The sequence below is a fragment of the Grammomys surdaster genome, unplaced genomic scaffold, assembly GCF_004785775.1.
Source record: "Grammomys surdaster isolate TR1022 unplaced genomic scaffold, NIH_TR_1.0 344, whole genome shotgun sequence".
Lineage (NCBI taxonomy): Eukaryota > Metazoa > Chordata > Mammalia > Rodentia > Muridae > Grammomys > Grammomys surdaster.
Genome location: NW_021604763.1, coordinates 1,158,206 through 1,163,446, shown reverse-complemented (window position 1 = coordinate 1,163,446; position 5,241 = coordinate 1,158,206). Strand labels below are relative to the sequence as shown.

Sequence of the window (5,241 nt, the reverse complement as noted above, 5' to 3'; positions counted from 1 at the left end):
CCTCTCAGGAGTTAATATTTACAGTAGTGACTTGTCCATGTGCTGTGTCACTTGGAGTTAACAGTTGCTACTTGGGACAATACAGACTGCTACTTAGTAGTGACTGAGACAGCTTGAAAAGACATGATAGCCTCCATACCTGATCCTGCAAAGGATCCCAGCACCATATGCTGCATTTCTCACCTCTTCATTGGTTTTCCACAATTATTCACTGGATAAGTAGGTCCTGTGCTAGATGTTGGTGACCAAACAGTAGCAGATGAAAAGACTTCAGAATTCTTACAGCCCACATCTTGTAGTAGAGATAGAAATTAAGTTAATAATTTAAATACATATGTTTCATTATGTGAGACAAGGTTTCTCTGTGTGTCCCTGGCTGTCCTGGATCTCATTCTTGTAAACCAGGCTAGCCTCCAACTCAGAGACCTGTGAGTCACCATCCTCTGCACCTGCGCTGTTATGCCCGTTCCCCCGTCCCTATGCATTTCCCCAAAAAGACTGCTTGAGAATTCCAAACTTAGGTGATAGGCTGCCAAGTGTATCTCCTTGTTCCTGTTTTTATTCCTGTTCCTGTTTGTGTTCCTGTTTTGTGGGGAGTATAAAAGGGAGCTACGCAGTTGAAAATATAGCATTTGGTCTTTACCAGATGACTCCTTGTCTTTCTTTCTCTTGCCCTCAGCCCTCTACCGATCCAAGGAACTGAGTTAGCTATGCTGGTGTAGCTGACAAGTGGAGGTCCCAACCGAGATCAGAAAGATGAGGAAGATTGCTGACCAGCCCTCTCCGGGGTGCGCATTAGGACAGGAGACGTATTGGGCATGAACCAAAGGTAAGTTTTTGGGGTAACTAAACACCATGGGTTTGGCACATAGTAAGGAGTAGCAGGCTAAGCAACTATCTACTCTTCTGGCTTAGCGGGGAATCGCTGTTAAAGCTAGGGTTATTGAAGAATTTTTGAAAGAATTACAAAAGTTCTCTCTGGTATGTGGCGAGGGGCACTTTTAAGCTGGAAGACTGGGAAAAGGTAATAGGTGATTTTTGTGCTGCTGCCGATCGCCATGGCCCTTTAGTCCTTAAGAAATCAGTTTGGGGCATTTGTCTTCGCCTGCGGTGATTTGGGCTTTGCTCCTCTTTCTGTAGTTTTCCTCCCTCTTCTGCATCTCTGGGTTTGCAAATGCCACCCTCCTTGTCGACACCACTTTTCGAGGATTGTCACCTGCATTCTTGTTTTTAGATGAGAGTGAGGACTGAGTTGGAGACTTTTTTTCTCCTTTTTTCTTTTTTTCTTTTTTTGAGAGGGGGGAATTTCATCCCAGATAGAGGGTTGGGGTCTGGCTCCGGAGGAGGGTCCCCCAACCTCGCTGTGGGGGCTCATGTTTCTCTTCCCCATGCTCTTGCTTTGGCCGATGAGTGGAGAGGTCTGTGGGCCCAGCATTGACATCCGCTATGACTGTCAGCAGCTGGGGCGCCTGGAGAACTGCTTGGTGATGGGGGGGGGCTTCCTCCACGTCCTGCTTATCTCCAAGGCCAGGGGCTGCTGAGGCTGCTGTTTCCCCAGGCTCACAGTCATCACCGAGTGCTTGCTGCTGTTTCGAGTGGCCAGTCTCGAGAGCCTGGGGGACCTCTTCCCAAACCTCACGGTCATCCGTGGCTGGAAACTCTTCTGCAGCTGTGCATTGGTCATCTTTGAGATGACCAATCTCAGGGATATTGGGCTTTGTAGTCTGAGGAACAATACTCGGGGGGGGGGGGGAATCAGGATTGAGAGAAACGCTGACCTCTGTTGCCTCTCCACCATGGACTAGTCTCTCATCTTGGATGCTGCATTGTGGGGAACAAGCCCCCAAGGGAATGTGGGGACCTGTGTCCTGGGACATTGGAGGGGAGGCCCATGTGTGAGAGGACCACCATCAACGATGAGTGCAGCTGCCACCACTGGACTGCAGATCGCTCCCAGATAATGTGCCCAGGTGTGTGCAGGAGGTGAGCCTGCACCGAGAACAGCGTGTGCTGCCACCCGGAGTGCCTGGGCAACTGCCGTACACCTGACGACAGCACAGCCTGTGTGGCCTGCCGACACTACTACTGCAGAGGCATGTGCGTGCCTGCCTGCCCTCCTGGTGCCTACAGGTTCGGGGGCTGTTGCTGTGTGGACCGATATTTCTGCGCCAACATCCCCAATGCCGAAAGCAGTGACTCGGATGGCTTCATCATCCATGGCGGCGAGTGCATGCAGGAGTGTCCCTCAGGTTTCATCCACAACAGTACCCAGAGCATGTACTGTATTCCCTGCGAAGGCCCCTGCCCCAAAGTGTGCAGTGATGAAGAAAAGAAAACGAAACCCAGCAATTTGGTTACTTCTGCTCAAATGTTCTAAGGATCCACCATCTTGAAGGGCAATCTGCTTATTAACATCCGGTGAGGCAATAACATTGCCTCGGAATTGGAGAACTTCATGGGGCTCATTGAGGTGGTGACCGGCTACCTTAAGATCTGTCGTTCCCATGTTCCCATGCCTTGGTCTCCTTGTCCTTCCTGAAGAACCTTCAGCTCATCTTAGGAGAGGAGCAGCTAGAAGGGAACTACTCCTTCTATGTCCTGGACAACCAGAACTTACAGCAGCTGTGGGACTGGAACCACCGGAACCTGACCGTCAGGTTGGGGAAAATCTACTTCACTTTCAACCCTAAGCTGTGTGTTTCTGAAATTTACCGAATGGAGGAAGTGACTGGAACACAGGGACATCAGAGCAAAGGGGACATCAACACCAGGAACAACAGAGAGCGAGCTTCTTGTGAAAGTGATGTTCTCCGTTTCACCTCCACCACCACCTGGAAGAACTGCATCATCATAACATGGCACCAGTACCGGCCACCGGACTGCCGGGATCATTGCCACCACTGCTATCGCTGTGGGGGCCACCGTGGGCGCAGGCACTGCCTTATCCAGCAACATACAAACTGCCCAGATATTGAATGAACTTTCGGGGAGGATACAGATGCATTGCTTTCTCAGAGCGATATTCAGTCTCATTTTCATATTGTTGTTTTAAATTTAAATCAACAAATTGCTTTGGTTTAGGCCGGGCAGTGGTGGCGCACGCCTTTAATCCCAGCACCTGGGAGGCAGAGGCAGGTGGATTTCTGAGTTCGAGGCCAGCCTGGTCTACAGAGTGAGTTCCAGGATAGCCAGGGCTACACAGAGAAACCCTGTCTTGAAAAACCAAAAAAAAAAAAAAAAAAAAAAAAATTGCTTTGGTTCAAGAACAAAATTGCTTTGTTATCCACATATCCACATTTTATGTTATTTTATGTTATTTATGTTATTTTATGTTATGTTAGCTATGATCCCTTCTTTCATGCCATTTGTGTTACACCCGTGCATGTAATTAATGCTTCCTCTTCTGTTAAGTATTTGAATCCGTTGATTTCTGGCTCTTGAAATGCTACTTATTATTATCTTACTCGGCAGCTCTTTAATAAGCTTGTATTAGTTAATGATACCAGAGTTGATCCTATTGATGGGTCATCTCTCTTGAGCATGTTTCATCAAGTGGGAATGCTGGTGAAAGAGTGAGTTGGAGTTACTGCCTTGGCAGTTTTTAGCCTAATTTTGCTGATGGTTGTTTTTTGGGTGTCTGTGCCGCTTTCGGGCACAACAGGTACAATCTCAAGCTGTTGTGCGAGGATTGGTGCTTTTACATGGTCGAGAGGATCCCTTTGCCCAAGTGTGGCTGACCATGCTACAAAAAGCGTAATCATTCACCTAGTCCCGAGCTGCAGCCCGGACTGCAAGGGAGTTTCCCTGAGAGACATGCCTGGCTGCATAGGGGTTGGTGTTGATACAGTTCCCCTCCTCAGGAAAAAGACACCGGGATGGGTATGACCATACCACCTCACTGTACAATGGCAGGGGGCTGGGCGTCATTACAATATCCCTATTTTTCACTGAGGGTCTGGTCTCTGTCTCCGCTCGGCCTCTAATTAAAAGAAAAAGGGTGAATTGTGAGTCACCATCCTCTGCACCTGCACTATTATGCCCGCTCCCCCATCTCTATGCATTTCCCCAAAAAGACTGCTCAAGGAGAAATCCAAGCTTAGGTGATAGGCTGCCGAGTGTGTCTCCTTGTTCCTGTTTTTATTCCTGCTCCTGTTTGTGTTCCTGTTTTGTGGGGAGTATAAAAGGGAGCTACGCAGTTGAAAATATAGCATTTGGTCTTTACCAGATGACTCCTTGTGTTTCTTTCTCTCGCCCTCAGCCCTCTGCCGATCCAAAGAACTGAGTTAGCTATGCTGGTGTAGCTGACAGAGATCCACCTGCCTCTGCCTCCTGAGTGCTGGGATTAAAGGCATGCACCGCTATCACCCAGCCTAGTTTTAACATTTCAATAGTGAATTAAGTTACATTTTTTTTGGCATCCCTTCCATGATCATTTCCCCTATGAAACCATGTTCCCTCCAGCCATCCTCCCAGTATAGTCCCAGGGAAGGAGAATGATGAATATCTGTTAGAGAGACAGGTGATAAAGGGAAGTGCTCTCTACACAGGAAGGACTTTTCACTAAAGGCAAAAATATACAGAGCTACGGAATCTTTTATTTGGTAAGTTCTTCCCACACATGTATGAGGTCCTGAATTCATATCCTTAGCACCCACACAGAGGCCCACATCTGCAATCCCAGGGATGCTGTCCCAGGGAGGTTCCTGGAGTCTGTCAGCCAGTCAGCCTAGCAGGACTGGTGAGCTCAGATTTCACTGAGAGATACTGTTTTGAAAGGGGGGGGGGGGGGGAGAGATTGAAAGATTGTAATAGAAGTCTTTGGATAAAGAGGACAGTGATATTAGACCCTATCCTACTGTCCTTTCTAATGCTGCAATAAAATACTTACAGAACCCAACCAGGAGAGGAGGGTTTATCTGAAACTTCTAGGTAACAGTCCGTCTCACCTAGGAAAGCCAGGGCAGGGGTTCAAGGCAGGCACCTGGAGGCAGGAACTGAAGCGGAGACCACGGAGAAACATTACTTCCTGGCTCACTCTGTGGATTGAGCCTCAGCTTCTCTTTTTATATAACTGAGAAATACCTGCCCAGGGGGTGTTGGGCCCTCCCACACGAATCCTTAATCAAGAAATGCCTGACAGACATGAGTACAGACCAATCTGATGAAAGTAATTACTCAGTTAAGGCCCCTTTTCTCAAGTGACTCTAGTTTATGCCAAGTTGACAAAAGCCAGCAAAGCTC

The 5,241-nt window shown here is 48.2% G+C and overlaps 1 pseudogene; it reads left to right on the top strand.

Moving 5' to 3' along the window:
* The first annotated feature begins 818 nt into the window (after positions 1-818).
* On the top strand, positions 819-2,979 carry LOC114630791 (annotated as a pseudogene).
* Positions 2,980-5,241: the final 2,262 nt, after the last annotated feature.